Here is a 24,656-nt window from a genome sequence, read left to right on the forward strand (position 1 = left end):
TTGATTAGTCTTATTAGAGCCTTAGATGCTAAGGAAACTTGGTAATATTTTAGGATTAGTCTCGCAATGGGTAAAATTCAATAGAAACACACTTAATTTATAACTTAGAATAGGTCCTGATAGTTTGTATTTGTTACAATTTAGTCCCTAATAATAAAACTTAAATTAGACATAGTAAATGAACTCAAGTTAACTTGAAATTTTTAGGATTGCCTAATTTGACTAAAAGAAGGTCGGTAAACACTTGGATCTAAAATCGGGTTAGTTTTATCATAGGTGATAAAATGACAAAAATGCCCTTAGGTTAAATTACCTAGGAAAAGTTTAAAATTGGCTAATAATTTGCTTCTGCATTAATAAATAACTAATAATTAGATAAGATTGAGGTGTTATAAGGTCAGGGTGTGTCTTGGGTGGTCGTTAGCTAGAAAGTCACTTAGGTGACTAATGTAATGCTTCGAATTCGGGCTGATCCACCTCGGTTGGGTTTGGGGTGTCACATGTAGTGTGATTGTAATAAGTCTTGTCTTTCCTATCCCAAGTTTCCTAAAATAGACATAGGCATTAGATTGATACTTGCACCTTAATTGTATAATTCTTTGCCTACATAATGGTTTCCAATCGAGTATGGTATAGTGAAACTCCATGGATCTTTTAATTTTGGTGGCAGTCTATTCTTCAGCATTGCTATGCACCCTTAAATAAGTGCAACAGTTTCAAAATCCCCTGACCTTCTCTTCTTGTATGGGATATCTTTCATGAATTTCACATAGTTAGACATTTGTTCGAATGCTTCCACCAAAAGTATGTTGATGTGTAATTGCTTCAAGACCTTCAAAAATTTCTTGAATTAAGCATCTTGTTTCGACTTTTGGAAACGTTGGGGAAAAGTTGGCATGGCCTTCCTTCCATTTCTTGAGGTTGCCTTGCCATGACATTTGTATTGGCTTTGCAAGATGAATATGCTTCTGTATGCTTTTGTCTACTATCATCTTTTGTAGCTTATTCCATTTCTGGTTCAAAATTTATGCTTCTAGGAACTTTAGAACTTTCCTCCTCAGAATAGGCATCATTTACAAATCCTGGAAGCTGAGTGTCATTCCAGAGTATTATAGCTTTACATTGTTCTTTTCCTTGAGATCGAGAACTTTCTCTGTCACTATGCAATGCTCCTTGTTGTCTGGAACTTAATGCAGTGGCAATTTGTCCCACTTGATTCTCCAAAGCTCAGAAAGAAGCTGCCTGGCTTTAAATAATCACATCATTCTTAGCCATATACTCTTTTAATAGAGCTTCCATAGATGATGTTGAAGATGACGAACTTTGTTACACATTTTGTGGCGGCATTGGTTGATTGTGTCCTAGTGGTACACCAGCCGCATTCTTTCTATTAACAATGCTGACATTTCCTATTCCTTGATTACTCCAACTGAAATTTGAATGTTGTTTCCACGCTGGATTGTATTAAAATTCCCCATGTAATAAGCAGAGGCTGGATTGGATAGGCATTCATCAAAAACATGATCTTCTCCACAGTATACGCAAGCTAGTTCTGCAACCTTCATCTCCTGCACTGCAGAGGGTTTTTTCAGAGTTTTAATCATATTTGTTAAAGATGACTCCTGAGTTGGTAAAGATATAATCGCATCAAGTTCCATTGCTCCAACAACTCTTTTACCATTACGAACTCTAGTAGTGGGGTACTGATAATTATTATTTGTTATTCTTTCCATAATTTTTTATGTTCCATTATAGGACTTGTGAAGCAATGACCCATTAGTAGATGCATCCACCAGTCATGTATGAGCATTTAATCCATTGTAGAACATTTCCATTTGTGTCAAATGCTGAAAACCATGCATTGAGCATTTTCTAATTAGTTCCTTGAAATGCTCCCATGCTTCGTATAATGTCTCATCTTCAGATTTACTGAACGATGTAATGTCATTCCTAGGCTTGGCATTCATGTTGGGAGGATTGTACCTAAGCAGAAATCTCTGACACAGTTCATTCCAAGATGCCATCGTACCTAATGGTAATGTATTCAACCATGACTTAGCACGATCTTGCAATGAATAAGGGAATAATTTTAATCTAAGGGCATCTTCAGGAACACCCTGCTGCCTGAATAAGTTACAGACTTCAAGCAAAAGTGTCAAGTGCAATTTGGGATCTTCAGTCGGTAAACCACTAAACCGCCCTACCGTCTACAGTATCTAAACAATTACTGGTTTTAATTCAAAGTGTTAAGCTTGAATATGTGGCCTAACAATTCGTAGACATAGATCACCCAAAATGGGCACTACATGTTCTCTGATGTGTCTGTCTCTATCATCTATGATTCGAGGAATATAAACATTCCTTTCATTCTGGAGTACCCGACCTTCTCTGATTGTATCATTTATAATCCCCTCCATTTCTCTTAACTCTTTTCTTCTCCACCTTAATCATGAGCATTAAAGATGATAAAACATTCACCCAAGTAACTCCAACCCAGAAAGGATTTAGTTCATGGGTGGAAAAGTTAACACCAAAATAAAATCATTCATCAACATTTTCAAAATAAGTTCGAAATATAGAAATCAGGAAAATAAAGGTAGAAAATACATGATTTCTCCCCACACTGCAGCTTCTTTTTTATCTTCCGATTGTACATGAATCCATGACAGATGTTTCTTCCCCTTCTTCACGTTTGTATTATGCTCTATGTAGCTGCTAGCCTTTCTTTCTCTGGAATTCCCCAGTGGAGTTCTTCTTCACCTAAATATGTCCTTAGTCTAATAAAAAATGAGCAAATTGATTGAAAGACTAATATCCTTTCTATCAAGTCCAATTGGGGAGATGCTTTGTTTTGGGCATCGGAGCAGATGATTCCTTTTCACACTCGATTTTCCTTAAGTTTGAAATCTAGAAATAATTGGGGTTTAAATTGAAAGAAGTCATAAGTTGACGAATTTTACTAAAAAATCAAGAAAAACTTAGTTGTTGATTTGAACATAGTTGAGGTCCAATTCTAGTTCGGTTGGATTAAAACCAACTGGTTCCTTAGTGGGAGACAAAATGATTACCAATGGATAGGTTTTATTGGGTTGATAACCAAACTGGAAGACTATAAATAGTAGTGAAATGAATTTCTGGGGTAAATTATTCTCAACCCTGTTTTGTTCTCTCCATCATCTTTTTCAGTTACTCTTAAGAAGAAGAAGATGAGAAACCTCTGCATGGAGCAATATTCATGAATATTAAGTCAATAAGATAGATAAACAAGGGGAATGGTAAGCTTCTAAGCTTTTCGGTGTTCGTAAATTTGAGAAATGCAGTTAAAAATTTTTAGAACCTTTGAGGGGGTTTGCGTGTTTCTTAAAATGGAGTTTTTAAACTAGAATGTTGAGTTTAACTTATGACTTTGGTTGTAATGCTTAGCTACTAGGGAATGGAAGTTTTGGCATTTAGAAAAGCTAAGCTAAGGAGGTAAAGAAGCATCAGGTGAGTTCTGTACTCCATTCATAGGTGTTGTATGGCTGGCATAAATATGTGTTGAGTTTAGAGAGAGTTTTGTAATGATGTATGATCTCTGTTGATCGAGAATACTATGCATGTATAAGATTGTGCAGGTATATGAGTATCTGCAAATGTATTCTGATATGCATGAAATGGTTATGATTCCATGCCTAAAAAGTAGCGTACTCCATGATAATATGTTTATGAAATTCATGTATTGCATGTTTATAACGATAAAGTAGGGAGGGAAAATTATTGACAAATTAGAAGAAGTTAGGATTTGGCGATGTGGAGGATGGGCAGATGGTTTGGGAAATGGAGTCTCCATTTACCGTAAATCTGGATGTTCAAGCATCAAGGTTAGAACTGAGGCGAAATGGATAGGCTATAATGGGGTATAATGTGTAAGATTATAGCTCGACTATGGCAACATAGAGACTCCTCCAAGACATTAAACATGGGTTATAATGTGTAAGACCATAGCTCGACTATGGCAACATAGAGAGTCTGCCAGGACATTAAACATGGGGTATAATGTGTAAGACCATAGCTCGACTATGGAAACATAGAGAGTCTACCACGACATTAAACATGGGGCATAATGTGTAAGACCATAGCTTGACTATGGCAACATAGAGAGTTCGCCAGAACATTAAACATGGGATATAATGTGTAAAACCATAGCTCAACAATTGCAATATAGAGAGTTTTCTAGGATATTAAATATGGGGTATAATCTGTGACACCATAGCTTGACTATGACAACATAGAAAATTCTCTAAGACATTAAACATAGGGTATAATGTGTAAAACCATATCTCGACTATGGTAACATAGAGAGTCCGTCAGGACATTAAACATAAGGTATAATGTGTAAGGTCATAGCTCGACTATGGAAAAATAAAGAGTTCGCCAAGACATTAAACATGGGATATAATGCGTAAGACCATAGCTTGGCTATGGAAACATAAAGGGTCTGTCAAGACATTAAACATGGGGTATGACGTGTAAGACCAAAGCTCGGCTATGGCAGCATACGAACTCCACCGGGACAAGAAACGTGGGGTAGTCCGCAAGGACGGTAATCATGAAAAATTACGCAAATGAGGAAAAATGTAAGTGTTGACAAGTTTGAAGAACTCGCTGAAAAAGGAAAAAGTAATAGAAATGAGAAAAGTCTACCAAAACGGTAAACATAAAAGCGGATAGAGAATATAGTGGAAACCCAATAAGAATTAGATATGATAATAACGTGACAATAATGCCTTATATATAGGCAAACGAAAGAGGATTATCCGAGGATCGCAAATAAGGTTCTACCATTAAGAATCGCCAGAAAGTGCTCAAAGAAACTTTATATGTTAGAGGGAGTTATTGGAAGAGTAATGAGAGATTCATTCCGAGTATAAGGCTTCGTTGAAACTGCAGTTTATATGAGGAGATTCAATTGTCTGTACTCTATATAGTCTAATCTATAAAGAGGGGTTAGTTAAGACCTATTGGTTGAAAGATGTACTAATAAGGATTTTCCAAGAGATAGTTATGTTTGTCAAGACTGTTCCTCTTTGAAAAAATCTATTGCGAGTATATCCACCATAGAGTTAGTTCTGTAGGAAACCATCATATAAGGGGGATCATAAACTCGAATGGTCACTCAGCTAACAGTTTGCTGAATATTGTAGGTCAAAACGATCCATTATAGATGTACATGTTACACCTTAAAAGTAAGGTATAGCAAACAGGGTGAATTACAAGGGAGAAATCCAAACAACATTTCAACCTAAGTGTAGGGTAGAGGTATAAAAGATGAAATAGGGTTAAGTTCACCAGGGTGGTGTGGGTTTATTATTGGCCTAAGGGTAGAATGTCAGGAAACAGGCCAGAACTATTATAAGATAAGAGAATCAACTAAAGGGTACCATGTAGTGAGAGTCCTCTTAAGGATAAAGAGTACAATCAGAATTACATTCAAGGATAACGATTTGGGTAATAACTCATCAACTTTTGAAATTATGGGTTTGGAAGTCGGGATAAAGGTGAATTATTTTTCATGACCGTAAATGAGTGGAAAAGGAAAATAAGGTAAAATGTGCAAGGTAAAAAGTAAGAATCTGGAAGTATGACGAAACATCTAGAAATCGCCAAACCAGTTGACTGGTCATAAGCACGACCAGGTAATGATCGTTTAGTGATCTATCCACCAATAAAAAAAATACTAAAGTCGTACTAGAGTGCACCATTCAAGATAAAGCATGAACATCTAAGAAAAATAGGGAGTTAGCATGTGTGTTTCCTTTTTAGTTAATTTCTTAGCAAGATGGGGGTTTAGTTATATATATTAGCATAGAAACTCACTAAGTTATTTAGAACTTACATGATTTTGGCCTATGTTCCCAGGACTTGTTGGGTGAATAAGAAACTTGAGAAACGGCCAAGCCAGACCTTGTAAAACCAATGAACATCGTCGATATGATGTCATGAACAAAAAAAGAGGTGTCTTTAGAGGCTTCACCTCAAGGTTAGATATATTGTAATTATACAGTTTTCTTAGAATTTGAATTTTCAAGGTAGTCATATTAGGTTTAGTTTAAGGTTCTTATTGTAAGAAATATTCAAAATAAGTAATAAAGTCTTTTGTCTAATTTTCTAATTAAAGTTTGATGTTAGACCAAATTGGTTCAATTGTGACAGTCCATACTCAGACTCAATGATCGGGTTAGGTAAGGGCGTTACAATTTTAGTGGTATCAGAGCACAGTTTAGTCAGTCCTCTGGACGTAGGAATTGAAAAGAATACCCCTTATATGCATGATGTTTGATCTGGCTAGGTCTCTTGAGTCCTTATTTTTATTAAATTATTATGTGATGTGTGTATATATATTCGCCTAAACTAGTAGACAAAGATGAAAGTAAAAACGAGCAATTCAAAAAAAGTACAAATAAAGGATAAGTAAAGCGATTGAAAGGACAAATAATGAAAAGAATAAAATTTCATTAAAAACATATACAAAGAAAGTTAAGCATTTTTATTTGCTGAGTGAGATGCCGCCTAGATGGTGTCTTCAAATCCTTTTGGGTAGTCTTTCGAAAAGAGTAGAAATGACCACACCTGATTCTTGAAAATAAGAAAATCATCATATTCCTTCCATCCTCTCTAACAATCTCCTCATGGGAACTAGAAGAATGGAAATGTTAGATTAAAGGATAACACTAGTAAATTTACATATACAAATGGACCTGTAAGGTTTGCATCCAAAGGACCCACAACAGTGAGTATACTTAGCTGCGAGTTCAAAATTGAACAAGGAAGGTCTTTGTGTTAGGTTTGAATGGGGATTAAACGAGAAAATTGAACAAGTATGCTTGGATGATGGACTTGGTATCAGCCGTATATTCTTCAAGGGCTTAAAGACTCTCCATTTTGCAACTGTAGCTTTTCATCAGGGTGCAACTTCTGAAAGCCAATACCATCTTCTAACCCCATTTTCGTACACTTTCAAAGGTTTGAATTTAGACCTCTAGATGAGGAGATAAAATGTAAAACCATAACTCTAGCGGACAAATTTTCAGGAAGTTTTGGAAGTCAGACACACTGTTGTCTATTAGAATAGGTGATGCTCTCGAATTTAGCCCGCCTAGCTTCACTTCCACTTTGAAGGGCCCATCCAAGGATTTCCACACTACCCTTACTAAAGATTGAGAGCAAATCGTTGAGTTTGCCGATAGAGGGCATACAAAATGGGAATACAAGAGAGTTTGGGAAGCATCGTGGAATGAAATCGACTAGCTCGCTAGAATGACATCGTGACGATGGTCTATCAACTTTATGGAGAGACACCGCGACGGTGGTATACAAGTCCTTCGGAGTGACACCGTGGAAACAGCTATACATGTCTTTCGGGACGACACCTTAGAAGAGGTTTATTAATTCCTAAAAATTGGGAGTAGCTAGAGAACTGTATTTCAGTAGCATAAGTGGACAAAAAGAAGGGATAGGAAATAAAAAAATGAAGGATAATAGGTGAGCTGGTGAAGCAAAAGGTCTGTGAGCTTATGACATTCTCTTTCAGCATTCTTGTTTATTTATAGCCAAAAACGTGCATGGGAAGTGATCTACCACAATTCGTTGTAGCAGATTAAACCATTTTCCGTACTTAAGGAGCTCATATAAAAACAATTTAGCAATGTTTTTACTTTTTTTTCATTTTTAATTCATAAATAATAAAAATTTTAATTTGAACCATTTATATGACCTTAGGTGCCAAAATAGGCCTAAAGGTAGGCTAACGTATTTGGTGAGTGTGCAGGACATCATTCAGAGGCATAGGGACATGGGACCGGGCCTAGTGTTGCAACATGGAGTGTCGATGTCGCAACATAGTGAACAAAGCACTCAAATGGAGCAAAGTACCTTCAGTGTCACGACAAAGCCCTGTAATCAAGCCTTAGCTCGTAAACTGTCATCAGTGTCGTAACACAGGCCAGAGGGTGTCGCGACATCAACGTGATAAGGTTAATTAATGAACCAAGGGAATTTTGGTCTGCATAATAAACTTTAATGCAAAAACGTCAGCTGAATTAGGTCAATGGACGACAACCAACCCTAGACCTATAAATAGATAGCTCTAAACACTCTATAGACAATTTTTATTCAAGTTTTAATTTAAGACTTTCAATTAGTTTTATTTTCAGTTCTCTTTAGTTTATTTTGTACTTAGGTTTCTTTTCATATTGTAATTCGATATTAGTTTTTTTTGTGCAACTTGATTTGTGGAACAATGAACTCTTTGTGGATTATTGTTCGTGCTATTATTAATATATCAGGATTCTTCTTAAACTCTTTACTTGGTTTGTTCTTTATGTTTATCATTTTAATCAATTTTATGATGTTTACTATATCCATAGTAAACTAATCAAATAATGGGAGATTAACGAGTTGATGTGGGAGTAGTTAACTTCTATGTAGGGTCTCTTAGTAGATCGACTAGTTGGGATAGGAAGAACTTAAAACCCTAGGCTTGATGACCCTAGGAACCAAAAATTGGTATTGTTTATCCGTGAACACCTTGCCCCAATTCGGTCTGGACTGTGAGGTTGAGAGATAAGTAGTTCTTACCAACTCATTAGGTTAGTGAAAGATCGAGAGATCCTACTAGGTTAATGGCTAGTTGATTAGATAGAACTCGAAATAGGAGTTGATTATGACTATCGAAGCGAGTTAGTCTTCTATCCTTAGAATTGATAAAATCTGCAAATTGTTCTCTCTTCTTTGTTTTTATGCCTTTTAATTATTTTTATAAAACATGATTTTTCATCATCTTAGTATGTCCAGAGGCAGTCAAGTTGTTGGTGTTGTTGCCCGGGAGGAAACACCGCTGAATTAGTTTTAATTTTCTCTTTTAATAAGAAAATTAGGAAATTTTTAAATTATAGATACAATTTTTATTTTTAGTTTTTTTTTAATTTGCTCTACTAACATTTTTACTTTTCTTTGTGGTTTTAGTGCATGACTCAGAGTAGGGGCACACCTATAGAGCCAACTACTGATCTAAAAAAAATTATACATAGAAATCTTCGACAACAACAGCAACATATGCAAAATAACTCACCTGCTACGGTTAGTCCACCACACGATAATCCGCTCTTCAATGAACCTAACTTACAAGATCTACCACCACCACCACCACCACCACCGTAATTACCGATAAAACCACAAATGACTTGAGAGGAACACACATTAAGATATTACGTGCTACCAACCCTCGATGTAGTACAAGGCAACATAGCAAGGCCGACTATAGCAACAAACAATTTTGAGATAAAATCAGCGATGATCTAGATGATACAAAACAATCAGTTATCAGAGAAAATATGATGGAGGACCCAAACCAACATTTAAAATGATTTTTCCAACTTTTTGATTCTTTCAAGTTTAACGGGATCACCGATGATGCTATTCGTCTTTGGCTGTTCCCCTTCTCTTTAATAGATAACACTTATTCTTGGTTAGATTTGCAGGCACCAAAATCCATAATGATATGGAACGAACTTTCAGAGAAGTTCTTGTACAAGCTCTTTCATATTAGTAAAACGATCTAACTGAGAAGAGAGATTTCCATGTTTAAGCAATTCGAAGGAGAAAGCTTTCACAAAGCTTGGGAGTGATTCAATTCGCTGATATAAATATGCCCTCACTAAGGTCTACTTGACTGGATATGGTTGCAGATGTTCTATAATAGGCTGGATGCACAATCAAGATTAGGACTAGATGGATTCGCAGGAAGAGCTTTGATGAACTAAACATACGAGGATGTGTATGATTTGATAGAAAACGTGGCAATAAATTCTTGTCAGTGGCGAAATGAGAGATTCACTTACGGTCAAATACCATCAATAGTTAAAACTATCCATGAAGAAGACAAGTATCAACAAATATTGGACAGACTCAACTGGATCGAGTCAACATCTAGTAGGCCGATAATGTACAATATAGATAGACCAATCGACTACTACCCTAAAAACCCAGCCCAGAATGTAAACTACATCGGGAATAGGGGTGTAAATCCCTATTTTAAAAATTATAATCCCAGTTGGAGGGACCACCTAAATTTGAGATGGGGTGAAAACCAATGAGGAGGTAATAATGCTAACTCAATTAAACAAAATATTAATTACCAACCTTCATATTTACAGAAACCTAAGGACCAATCCTAATGACCATACTGTATGTGGTTAAAGACTAGATCGAATGAGGGAGAGATGTATTCAATACGAATATAAGTAAAACAGGTGTAATATGAGTGCACCCAAATGACAAAGACATTGACAAGCTCAAATATCAAATGAACCAACTCATGAGCATGATGGGAGGCATAAAACGCAGATTGGCATGCGCATCCCGAGTAGCACATAAAATAATCTTCGAAGAGACGGGAAGAAGCAAGTGAAGGTAATAGTGCTTTGTTCATGTAAAGTACTGAGTAGCTCAAATAACCATATTGACGAGGAGGATGAAAAGGGTGCCAAGGATCTTCAAGACAAAATCCATGAAAACGATGATCCTGAACTAGCGCCAGAAAAGATAGCCAAGCCGATAGCTTAGCCAGAAGCCGAGCTGAACATAGACCCTGTCCTCACAAGGGTGACATTCTCTTCATGGTTAGAGGACAAGCGAAAATGGGATGAAACAGAGGTCGTAAGTTTCCTAAACTTATTTCAATCACTAAATGTTAATTTTTCTCTCATAAAATTAGTTGAAAAGTTCCTAAGTACGCTAAATATTTAAAAGAAATAATGGCTAGGTGTAGGAAAATTAAAACATGAGAGCAGGTTAGTTTAAACGCATCTTGTAGTGTGATCATTACAAGATATATACCCCGAAAATTAAAAAACCCAGCGAGTTTTATTATTCCGATAGAGATAGGGTACATTCATTTTAGTAAGGCCTTATATGACCTAGGAGTCAATATTAATTTAGTGCCTCTATCAATTTATAAAAGAAACTCGGCTTAAGGGAGCTAAAAGTACACATTTCATACTACAATTAGCTGACAAATACTTGGTATAAAGGGGTGCTCGAAGATGTGTTGGTTAAAGTGCTCAATTTTATCATCCTAGTAGATTTCGTAATTTTAGATTTTGATCAAGACCGTGAGATTCCTATTCTACTAGGATGACCATTCTTAGCTACATATAGGTCCACTATTGATTTGATAAACAATGAATTAATAATGAGAATCAATGGTGAGACTAAAATTTTCAAATATGGTCATTGGCAGAATAAGGGTTATAAGGAAAGTCTAGGGAAAATGTGTTATGAAATATCTGTAAATTTCCCTAACAATTTTGATCCGGGGAGGGTACTTTCTGTAATCAATGCAAGATGAATAGGCAAGTTCCAAGATCAAGATAAGAGGAGTATGGTGGAATGGCATGACAGATGTTGGACCAACATGCACAGAAATTTGATAAATGCTGCATCCATATATAGCCTGATTAAGCTGACGGATGAGTCTAGTAGCAAGACTTGATGATTGATAGACATTATATTAACTTTACTGTACATTTTTGTAATTTTGATTTTTGATACATTTTAATACGAGTAGGACTCAGTAGATAGATTAAGATTTAAATTATTTTTTAAAAATATTTAAAAGTAACATTTATGTACCAAACACCTTGGAATTCAATAAAAACAACCAAAACAGGGTCGATGTCGCAACACGACACCTCCGTGTCACAACATTGAGTCTAGAATAAAAAAATTTTAAAAATCAATTCGATGTTATGACACAAGTACCCCTATGTCACAACATCGATGATAGTGGCCCCAAATCCTAAAATTTCAATCCATGTTGCAACAGAAAACCTTGATGTCACAACAACGTGAGGCTGCTAGGGGTATCGCTATATGGAAACCCTATGTCATGGCGTTGCTACAAAATTTTGCAGGGTTGACTTGACCTATTACGTAACCCGATAGCCAAACCCTTATTTTTAATCAATTTCTAGCCTAAAAATACCTATTTTACTCAAATTAAAACACTCATCAAACTAATTTTAAACACTCCCTAACTCTACAACCTCTCAAAGCCTTTCAAACTTTTCAAAATTTAAAACCCCCATCATCTGTCCCTTGTTCTTTTCTTTTTGCTGCAGTCTCTATTCCCTTTCCCTTTTCTTTTGCTTTTTCTTTTCTTTTGTGCAAGTACAAGCTTCACATCAATAAGGACTTTGCAACAACCAAACAAAAAGAACAAAGAACATTCAACATAACAAGGTTAAGGGTTCCTTTGTGATTTTTACTGTTAAATTGCATTGTTCGTGTATAAAACATATTGCTTAGACATTAGTTATTCTAGTTGAATATATTAGAAATATGCATCTTAGTAAAGCTAGATGAACTAATGAACAAGAGGCATCAGTGGTTGCGAATCCCTCTAAATTTCTAAACCCGAACGTTGAAATTTTTTTCTTAGAGCTTCAAAGAAAGACATTCATGCAAGCGAAGGGTTTTGAACAATCAATGCTCTTGTGTAAAGAGATTTGGGAATTGGTTCGGTACTATAGGTGGGAACGCTTTAGTGTAATCCCAAAAGAACCCACTGTTGTTCCCGTAGTACAAGAGTTTTATGCATCATTTAGAGACCAAGAGTCTAGAAGACCATATGATGTTGTTTGCGAAACTATAACAGTTAGGGGTAAAGAGGTGCGTGCCACCCCTAGAGAAATTTGTGAATTTTACTATGTACCATACTATGAATATGATTTTCTTGGTAATACTGATTGACCTTTTTCAAAGACATGGATATAGATAACATTGTAAATTACTTAACTAAGGGAAGAGGCAAATGGAAACACCAACTGGGTACTAATGTCCCAACTTCTTTCAACCAAGCAACTATGTTTCCAATTGCAAAATGTGAATGTAGTTTTTATGCACTTGGATTACACATTCTCTAAACGTATCTAACACTAATACTTTCGGAGAGATTTTTTTGTAAGGTATTTTGTAGAATAAAAATATATGTGTCGGGAGATGGATTTACCATAGCATAAAGCAATGTACGAGCGACCAAAAGGTCAGGGTCTTTTTCCCTCACCTAGTGATGGCACTCTGCAAAAAGGTCAGGGTTCTAATGACAACAAACAAGCAATTCATGAGGCCAATAAATATTTTGATAGGAGAATCCATATACACAATACGTTGAGCTTCAACAGAAGCAAATAGAAGATTGGAATCAACATAAAAAATATAAGATGGATGTCTCAGCATCCCTGTAATGGAAAAAGCCATCAACAGCTCAGGAAAGAACTACAAGAAACAACATCTCGGACATAGAGTGGATGATAAGATGGATGCAAGAGATAGGCTCAATTGGACAAGAATTTGCAATGCAAAATAGGATGCGAATATCAAATTGCCACTAAACAAGTACAAGTCGATGCAATTCCATCACCAATCTGAGGCGCAAGGAAGTGAGGAAGAGGAAGAAAGTGATGACGAGAAAGACGAGAAGAAAGATGATGACATGAAGCAAGACTTCCAAGAAGAGGATGGAGACGATTATTAGGTGGCCTTCCAACTGCAACGATCTTTGAAGAAAGGGCTAGTCATCCGCAACCTAATTCAGCATGCACATTTTTTGGAGGAAGGCTCCTCGCGGGGCCACATCTCGGGAAAAGGGAAGCTCTAATTGAGGGAGGGCAGTCGCCCATTTTTGATGATTAAGAATGATTTTTAATTTTTTGGATTTTAAAACAATTAACTTGGAATAATTTTATTTTCTATTTTAGATTAGGAGTATACTAACATTATATATATTATGTTATGAATTTTCTATGTAAGAACTTGATACAAGGAAAGAACTGCAATTATGAGCTTTAACGAACAAGGAAGGAGGAACCCACCATACGGTTATGATAATGTCACAATCAATCGGGTAACTTCGTTATTGATATACTTAGGTGTTGCACATTAGGGACAAATGCTACCTAAAGTGTGTGGGGGGAGTTAAAATAAAAAATTTATCTTTTACATTCTTAGGAAATTTATATTTTAATTTTTATTATCAAAAGTGTACTTGAGCTTGTAGAAATACAAGTGATTGGTAAAAAACGTGTATATAGGTTGATTGTGTTTATTGTAAATTTGGCATGATAGTAAATGATTTTAAATTTTAAATTATGAGACTACTAAGTTCTATATATTGCATTGTAAATAAGCATTAAGTAATTGAATATACCAAATGATAGAGAGAATATAGAGAAACAAGCATGCTAGTATGAATGATAAATGGTTAGAATTGTGACTGCTTAATTGATTAAATTTGTGAATATTGAGATACTTAGGGATGACCTAAGGCATTGCTTGGTACAACCTACAACTAAAAAGCCAACCTTATTCTTCAATATTTAGTACCCGTATTTGAGCTAGAAAATACTTCTCGATTAACCTTCATACAAAACCCAAAGTCAAAATGCAAATTATGCTTACCCTTTTAAATTGGTCCCTGAATTGCACGAACTTAGTTGTCGGGCCATACGTATTGAAGGATAGGTAGAGACATAATGGTGGTTTTGAAAAATTAGAGCGAAATGGGGAGAAACAATGTGATCTAGTGATTATAGGTTAAGCTAAAAATGTGCAAACAAAAGAAACAAAAGTCGAAAAAGTCAAAACGAGTGAAAAAAGTACTAGAATTATGAAAAAGCATTGTAAGTGAGAAGGTATTGAAAAAGTCAAAAGTGACCCAAAAATAAGGTCACAAAACTAGAAAACTCAGGCATTAGTGCATAAAAACTTATAAGCTGAACATAGTCATTAGTATTATATTGTGACTTCCTACATGGAGAAATAAGGAATGTGAGAGAAGGAGAAATAAAGTGGTGAGCGAGAAAAGGTTAATAAAGGGAGCGAATATAGGACAGTACGATGTGCCAAACTAATTTCGTAAACTGTTTTGATACTCCTTTTTCTTGAGTTCCATACCAACCTTAAACCTCAAAATGTTATAAGCCAGAAGGTCTTATGTGACCTAGGTAAATCTATTTGTGAACGGGCGTTGTATTAGTAATCGTAATCGTAATGATAATTGTCTGTATTCTGCTAATATAATCAAATTACTTGTATGATTTCTTGATGGATCAATATATCTGAGGACCTTGTTTCTTATATACTTTGTAATATACTAAACTTAGGTGTTTGAAGTTAGATTGGTAAGTAGTTTACATATCATGCCAGAATTATATGTGTTTATGTTTACTCTTATATACATCATTCCAAAATCATCTTTGTATTATACTTTCTCAAAGGTCGTGTTTTAAATTTTTTGTTTTTATGTTTTCTTACTTGAGGACAAGCAATGACTTAAGTGTGAGGGAGCTTGATCTGCCACAATTCGTTGTAGCAGATTAAACCATTTTTCGTAGTTAAAGAGCTCGTATAAAAACAATTTAGCTATGTTTTTACTTAGTTTTCATTTGTAGTTCATAGATAATAAAAAGTGTAATTTAATTCATTTATATGACCTTAGGGGTCAAAGTAGGCTTAAAGGTAAGCTAACGTGTTCGGTGAGTGTACAGGACATCATTCGGAGGCACAAGAACATGAGACTAGTCGCGATGTTGTAACACAGAGTGTCAATGTCACAACATAGTGAAAAAATCACTCAAAAAGAGCAAACTAACTTCAATGTCGCGACATACCCAAAAGGTGTCACGACACAGCCCTGTAATCAAGCCTTAGCTCCTAAAATATCATCAGTGTCGCAACACAAGCTAGAGGGCATCACGATACCGATGTGACAAGGTGAAATAATTAACCAAGGGCATTTTAGTCTGCACAACAACTTTAATGCAAAAACGTTAACCAAATTAGTTCAATGGGAAATGGCCAACCCTAGACCTATAAATAGATAGCTCTAAACACTCTATAGATAGTTTTTATTCAAGTTTTAGTTTACGACTTTCAATTAGTTTTATTTTCAATTCTTTTTAGTTTATTTTTTACTTAGGTTTCTTTTCATATTGTAACTCGATATTAGTTTTATTTCATTCTTTGTGGAACTCAATTTGTGGAACAATCAACTCTTTGTGGATTATCATTCATGTTATTATCAATATATCAAGATCTTCGAAACTCTTTACTTGATATATTCTTTATGTTTATTATTTTAATCAAGTTTATGACATTTACTAGATCCAAAATAGGAGTTAATGATGACCATCAAGTGAGTTAGTCTTCTATCCTTAGAATTGATAAAATCGCAATTTTGTTTTCTCTTCTTATTTTTATGCCTTTTAATTATCTTTATAAATATTATTTTTCATCACCCTTGGATTCATCGTAATATAGTTCAATTAAATTACTAATTATACTTGTTAACGTAGAAATTAGAATTAGTTTAGTTTCGTCACCCTTGGGTACGATCCTCGGAGTACTTTGTTGTATAAATCTAAATTACAACCTAACCCATATACTTGTGAAAACTACCTAACTCTTCTATTTAGTTATAGTATTCACACTCTAGATGTTAGTACGTATGGAGAAGGTCAGGAAGTTATAGAAATTGAAAGAATGGTAAGGAACTATTCAGATCCACCAATGCATGAAGGATACCTATTGGCATTGGGAGATGAAAAATCCTTTAATATTCCCAAGGCAGGGATATCTATCAATGGTTACCCATTAGTGTGCAACCCTTAGGAAAGTAGAGAAAGTTTTAAGTTCGTCCAACAATAACCCTTTTTGAGAGTGGTTATTAAGCCATTGTTACCATTAAAGTAAAACTCCAAAATCAGAATGGTAACTCTAGTACTTTGCCAAGGTAGTAGCAAAAATATTTATGAGAGAGCTTAGCCACCTTGTGATGAGGAGGAATTGACCCACTAGATTGGTGGAGTTAACGCATGAACAAATCTTAGATTTGTGGTAATATCTGCCAAAATTAAAATCAAGAAGATGCCCATCAAACGGTTTTCGCCCCAAAGTGTCTGTAAATTAAGATTGTGAAGAAACTCTATGGGTTAGAGTGTATCCAATAATAGAGTGGTTTGATATCCACAAATGAGCCAATATCTATATTTCGTTAAGTGTTTATGGATCCGCAAATTAAGAGAAGTGAGTATAAAGCAAAGGTAGGAAAGGATAAGCCATGTAGAAGGTTCTAGTAAGAATGAAAGGTGATTACTTCCATGAACCATATGAGGGTAGAGATGAGGAAGAGTTTCTCTAGTATGCCTATAAGGTTGAGCGTGTAAGGAAATTTTAAGGATGAAAATTTTCTTTTAAGGTGGGAGAGTTATCACACCCGGTTTACTTTAAGTACGAAATTTAGGAATAATTCGAGGTTAAATTGAAAGAAACCATAAGTTGACGGCTTCTATTGAAAAACCAGGAAAGTTTAGTGGTTAATTTAAACCTAGTCAAGTTCCAACTCTATTTTGGTTGGATTAATACCAACTGGTTCTTTAATGGGAGACAAAATGATTACAAGTGGACAAGTTTTATAGGGTTTATAACTTTACGTGAAGGGCTGTAAATAGTAAGGGAATGAATTCTCAGGGTAAATTCTTCTCAACCTTGTTTCGTTCTCTTCGTCATCATCTTTAGTTACTCTAAAGAAGAAGAAGATAAGAAAGCTTTGTATGGATAAATATTGGTGAAGATTAAGTCAATAAGATAGATAAGCAAGGGGATTGGTAATCTTCCAAGCCTTTCGGTGTTCGTAAATTTGAGAAATGGAGTTAAGAATTTTTAAAACCTTTGAGGGGGTTCTGCATGTTTCTGGAAATGAAGTTTTTCAGCTAGAATGTTGAGTTTAACTTATGAATTTAGTTGTAATGCTTAGTTGCCAGGGGAATGGAAGCTCTGGCATTCAGAAAAGCTAAGTTGAGGAGACAAAGAAGCATTAGCTGAGTTTCTATACTTCATTCCTGGTATGTTGTATGGCGGACATGGAACTATGTTGAGTTTAGAGAGAGTTTTGTGATGATGTATGATCTCTATTGATTGAGAATACTATGCATATATAAGATTGTGTAGGTATATGAGTATTCGTAAATGTATTCCGATATGCATGAAATGGTTATGATTCCATGCCAAAAAGTAGTGTACTCTATGATAATATGTTTATGAAATGCATGTATTGCATGTTTATAACGATGGAGTAGAGAGGAAAATTATTAACAGGTTAGATGAAGTTAGGATTTAGCGATATGGAGGATTGAACGGATGGTTTGGGAAATGGAGTTTTGTTTACTGTAAATCCAAAATTTGCTAGGTGCAAACCGTGATGTGTGAAGCTCCGGGCCTTACGGAGGGGGCATTACGATGTTCAAGCATCAATGTTAGAAGTGAGGTAGAACAGATGGGTTATAATGGGGTATAATGTGTAAGACCATAGCTTGGTTATGGCAACATAGAGAGTTTGCTAGAACATTAAACATGGGGTTTAATGTGTAAGACCACATCTCAACTATGGCAACATAGAGAGTTTGCTAGGACATTAAACATAGGGTATAATGTGTAAGATTGTGCTCGGCTATGGCAACATAGAGAGTCTGCCGGGACATTAAACATGAGGTATAATATGTAAGATCATAGCTCAGCTATGGAAACATAAATAGTCCACCAAGATATTAAGCATGGGGTATAATGTGTAAGACCATAGCTCGAGTATGACAACATAGAGAGCGAAACAATCAACTTATTCATATTGGAAGACTCAAAAGATTCTTCAAATGTATCATTTCTAGGTCCAATGGAATTCATAGGTATAGGAAGAAGCCCTGCTAAATAGAGATTTTTTCTTTTGACCATATTTTGATTGTTAATATGATATATAAGGACTGGTACTACAGATAGTACTACACCATTGATTGTGAAATATCGATTGCTTGTTGAACCCTATGAATTGCATGAATCCATCAGGACATTAAACATAGGTTATGATGTGTAAGACCATATCTCAACTATGGAAGCATATGGAGTCCACCAGGACAATAAATGTGAGGTAGTTCGTCGAGACAATAAAAATAAGGTAGTTTGCCAAGACAGTAATCACAGAAAATCACGCAAATGAGGAAAATTATAAGTGTTGATAAGCGATAGCTAGCTAGAAAGTTTGAGGAATCTGCCAAAAAAAGGCAAAAGTAATAGGAATGAGGAAATTCTTTCAAAACGGTAAACATGGAAGCCAATAGGGTATATGGTGGAAACCCAATGAGAATCGTATATGAGAATGACATGACAGTAATGCCTTATATATAGAAAAACAGAAGAGAATTTAGCCGAGTTTCGCAGATAAGGATCCACCATTAAGAACCGCTAGAAAGTGCTAAAAAAAACTCTGTATGCTAGAAGAAGGTCTTGGAAGAGTAACGAGAGATTCACTCCCAGTATAAGGCTTCGTTGAAATCGTAGTTTATACGGGGAGGTTAAAGTGTATGTACTCCGTATAGTCTAATCTGTAAAGAGGGGTTAGTTAGAAGCTATTGATAGAAAGAGGTACTAATAAGAATTATCCAAAAAATAGTTATGTCTATCATGACTAGTCCTCTTTGAGAAAAATCTATTATGAGTATACCCGCTAAAGAGCTAGTTCCGTAAGGAACCATCATATAAGGGAGACCGTAAACTCAAATGATCACTCAGCTAACAGTTTGGTGAATATTGTAGGTCAAAGTTGTCCAATGCAAACGAACATGCTACACCTTAAAAGCAAGGTATAGTAACCAGGGCGGATTACAAGGGAGTAATCCAAACATCATTTCAACCCAAGTGTAGGGTAGAAGGAAAAAGATGAAATAGGGTTAGTCCGCCAGGGTGGCATGGGTTTACTAGTGGCCTAAGGGTAGAATATTGGTAATACACTAGAACTATTATGAGATAAGAGAATCAGCTAAAGGGTACCATGTAGTGGGAGTCCTATTAAGGATAGAGCGTACAATCAGACTTACATTCAAGGATGACGATGTGGGAAACAACTCATCAAGTTTCAAAATTTTGGGTTTACGAGTCAGGATAAAGGTGAGTGGTTGTTCATGACCAGAAATGAGTGGAAAAGGGAAATAAGGTAAAAGCGCAAGGTAAAAAGTAAGAATTCACAAGTATGACGAAACATCAAAATAGCCAAACCAGTCGACTAGTCAAAAGCTCGATTAGGTAATGATTGTTTAGTAATCTATCTGCCAATAAAGAAATACAGAAGTCGTAGCGGAGTCCACCACTCCAGATTAAGCATGAATACCTAAGAAAAATAAAGAGTTAGCATGTTGGTTTCCTTTTTTGTTAATACCTCAGCAAGATGGGGGATTAGTTATATATATTAGCAAAGAAACTCAGTGAGTTTATAACTAAGCCATTCCACTATAGTATCATGACTGAGTTCTCCCAAACTATAGGATTTTGGCCTATGTTTGCAGGACTCGTTGGGTGAATAAGGAACTTGAGGAGGGGACAAGCTAGACCTTGTAAAACTAAGGAACATCGTTGGTTTGACGTCATTCACAAAAAAGAGGTAACTTCAGAGGCTTTGCCTCGAGGTTAGATATATTGTAATTAATTTTTTTCTGAGAATTTGAATTTTCAAGGTAGTCTAATTAGGTTTGGTTTAAGGTTCCTGTTATAAGAAAATTTTCAAATAAAGTAATAATCTTTTGGTGAATTTTTTTATTACAGTTTGATGTTAGACCAAACCAGTTCAATTGTGACACTCTATACCCAGACTTGGCAATCGGGTCGAGTAAAGGCATTACACTCCCAGAAGATAGAGACATAGATGTGACTAACAATTCTTCGAATTGGACCCAAGAAGAATAGTTCTTGAATCTATTTATGGATTTATTCACTTGTGACATTCATAGTGTGGCATACCTAAATCTTGAGTGGATGAAAAACTATGTATGCGTAACTTGTGCACTTTGATGTAAGTAAAAGCCCGAGTTTGAATAGATATGGAACCAGAAGCTGGTGCGTTGGGTGTACGACTTCTACAGTATATAGCATCATTCACAACAGTGGAATTCATAGCCCGAGACATGAGTACATGATATGCTCTCATTAGAATTACATGGTTGATGAAAAGTAAACATGACCATAGATTGTTTGTCTTTGTGATGAATGACTTGATTACTATTTGATAGTAATTGACTTTTCATGAAGTAAAATGTAATGGTTACCATTAGATAAAATAGGATCATATTGAGAGAGTGTATATTATCACAAAGAGGTTAAGGATATCTTATGAGTGTAACACACTCATGACAAGGTCATTAGACAAGCACTGAGTAGATGTTTTCGTAATGGTATGTCATTAGGGAGAACTCAGTCATGTTACTATAGTGGAATGACTTCATGATTAAATGAGTTTATAATTAATAGGCAAAAATTTGAAACTTAACTATAAATCATTTGAGCCCTAATTGCATATGTCCAATTGGTCCCTTTGCTAGCTTGATGAAACCAGAAATCAATTGCGTGTTTGAATCAAAATGAATGGAATGAATAGAAATAGAGAAATAGGAAACATTTTGGAATGATTATGGTTTTTTTCGAAATGGAGAAATAAAATCATTTGGAAATGAATGTAGGTTTCTAAAAATAGAAATGAAAATGAGAAATGATACATTTTGAAATGTACATGGATTACTCAGAAATGATCGGAAGAATGAGTTTATGTTTTAGAGCTATTTTAAAGCTCAAAATGAAAATAAATCATTCAGTCATAGTGAAAATGTTGAGTGGTGAAATATTAAGCATATTTTCTAAGAAATTTTATCAGGGATAAAATCGTTATAATTTTACCAGAAGTAAAATTGGATGAGAAAATTATTTAATAAAAATATTTAAGTTTGTTTTGGGAAATAGAAAAACAGAATAGGGTTAGATCAAATTACAAAGTACTAAGTCGAAAAGTCTGGGAAGTACTCATAATTGGAGCCGATGTGAGAGAGGTCGTCCACCCTACTCCTACTCTAAGTAGGAATTTTTTATTCTAGTTGAAATAAACTTTTAGAATTCAACAAGGGTTCTACTTTCTCTTTCTATAAATATATGACACCGATAGAGCTACTAACAAAACTTTGAGAGATTGTTACTATGCTGAAAAATAGAGAGAATTTATTCTCAACTATTAAATATATTTTTCCAGAATAAAAATTCTACCAGTTTTTAATTAAAGAAGAGAGAATTTTCATTTTCACCCCAAAAGGAAAATAAAATCTTTTCTAGTTCTGTTTTGATTCAATTGGTTTGAGCTCACATTCAAAGCAGTTCCTAATACAATAATAGCAGAGAATACAATTTGGTTGAAAGCCAGGAAACATCAAGTATCTGCTTATTTGAAAAACATAAGTATGATTTTGGTCCAATGTTTATTGCTATAAATATCACAAACCGGATCAGTTTTCAAAATTTTAATTTTTCGCTATGTAAGAAAACCGTGAGGGGTAGGGTGGATGGCATCCCCTAGTATTCCTACTAGGATTTTCGTCCCTTACATGTTTTGTGAGGGGATTTTGGGTCTCTCTCACATTGAGTCCAACTAGATTTTGTTTTTCTATTTCCCAAAATAAACTTCAATATTTTATATTAAATAATTTTCTCATCTCAATTTTACCCCCAGTATAATTATGACGATTTTAACCCTAGAAAAGTTTCAGAGAAAATATATAATATTTCACAAATCAACTTGTTCATTATGATCAAATGATTTATTTTCATTTTTGGGCTTTGAAATACCTCAAAAACATAAACTTTCTTTCGGACATTTTTAAGTAATCCATGTACATTTGCAAATGAATCATTTCTCATTTTTCATTTCCATTTCCATTTTGAGAAACCCACATTCATTTTCAAATGATTTCATTTCTCCATTTCGAAGAAAACCATAATCATTTCTAAATGTTTTCCATTTCTCTATTTCTATACATTCCATTAATTTTGATTGAAACATGCAATTGATTTCTGGTTTCAACCAGCTAGCAGAGGGACTGATTGGACATATGTAATTAGGGTTCAAATTATTTATAATTAAGTTCTGACTTTTCGCCTATTAACTATAAACTCATTTAGTCACAAAGTCATTCTAGTATAGTTCATGACTGAGTTCTCCGTAACGACATACCATTACGAAAGCAACTACTCAGTGCTCGTCTAATGACATTGTCATAAGTGTGTTACCCTCATAGGATATCATTGATCTCTTTGGGATAATATCCATTCTCCTAATATGATCTTGTTTTATCTCATACTAACCATTACATCTTCCATCATGAAAGGTCAATTACTATAAAAAAGTATTAAATTTATCCATCAAAAAGACGAATGACTTGTGGCCACGTTTACTTTTCATCAACCATGTAATGCCAATGAAAGGATATCATTTACCCATGTCTTGGGCTATGAATTCCACTATTGTGAATGACACTACATATTGTAGAAGTCGTACACCCAAGATACCAGTTTTCAGTTCTTTATCCATTCGAACTCAGGCTTCTACTTACATTAAAGTGTACGAGTAACGTATGCATAGTGCGTCATCAACTCAAAATTTAGGTATGCCACACTATGAATGTCACAAGTAAGTAAATCCATAAACATATTTAGGATCTATTCTACTTGGGTCCTGTCTGATGTACTGTTAGTCCAGTCAGTCACATCTAAGTCTCTATCTTCTGAGAGTCATCTGCTCCGATGCCCAAGACAAAATATCTCCCTAATTGGTCTTGATAGCCGACATATTAGTCTTTCAATCGATTTGCTTATTTCTAATTAGACAAAGGACATGTTTAGGTGCATATACTAATACAACCTGTCTTTTCGTATTACAATTCGACTACATGATACCGCTCAACATTAGTTTAAATATTAGACAACCAGTAAGCAACATTTGCTTCGATTTTGCTTTGCATGCAAAAACTATTTGAGGACAATCATAAAAAGTATATTAATGTAATTAATGAATTTTTTTATTAATCAACCTGTTCGAAAAATTACAAGTATACTTAAACGAAAATACTACACTTAGGACACCAGATCCAACAATTTCTTCTTTAGTTTTAAGTGGATGGAATGAAAAAGTTGTTTCTTAAACAAAGATGAGTTGGGATATCAAGCTGGTTCTAAGAGATTAAAACATGGACACATTTCTACTATATAAAATTCAAGCTTACCAAGTAAATGTGATGGAAGTCACTCTTCTTACTTAAAATATGTTAACTTTTCAAAACACTATTGATTCATGAGAGAGTATCGGTGAAAAAATCACTCATCAAATATTACAATTACATTAAAATGGCTATAAAGATTTTAATTAATTTATCAAATTTCAAATCTTAATTAGAGTTCTAGGATTCAAAATGAATTTGTATCCTTGACTATTTTTATGTAAAATGATTTTAACCAATACATATTTTCAATTCCATCTGAACTAAAGTGTCTCTATTGATTAGAAAAATAAATTGGGAGAGGATAAAGAAAAAAAAGATCATGTTAGAGGTAGAGATAATGAAAGGAAAAATTGTAATGAATTTAGAAAATTTAAATGTCAAATATAACAATAAAGGATGGAGCATAGTATCAAGTGTGGTAAGGACACATTGATAAAGGAGTAGATATTAATGATTGACATCCCATGCATTTACGAGTGAGTT

General features: G+C 34.8%; 2 non-coding genes across 2 annotated transcripts; one reads left to right on the top strand and one right to left on the bottom strand.

Annotated features, from left to right (window-relative positions):
* Positions 1–1,851: 1,851 nt before the first annotated feature.
* LOC128040166 (small nucleolar RNA R71) lies at positions 1,852–1,958 on the top strand. The gene has a single exon (XR_008194825.1). It is a non-coding gene; the product is annotated as a small nucleolar RNA R71 (small nucleolar RNA).
* Positions 1,959–9,596: 7,638 nt separating this feature from the next.
* LOC128040263 (small nucleolar RNA R71) lies at positions 9,597–9,703 on the bottom strand. Its single transcript, XR_008194920.1, has one exon. It is a non-coding gene; the product is annotated as a small nucleolar RNA R71 (small nucleolar RNA).
* Between the last annotated feature and the right edge of the window lie 14,953 nt (positions 9,704–24,656).

The sequence above is a fragment of the Gossypium raimondii genome, chromosome 3, assembly GCF_025698545.1.
Source record: "Gossypium raimondii isolate GPD5lz chromosome 3, ASM2569854v1, whole genome shotgun sequence".
Lineage (NCBI taxonomy): Eukaryota > Viridiplantae > Streptophyta > Magnoliopsida > Malvales > Malvaceae > Gossypium > Gossypium raimondii.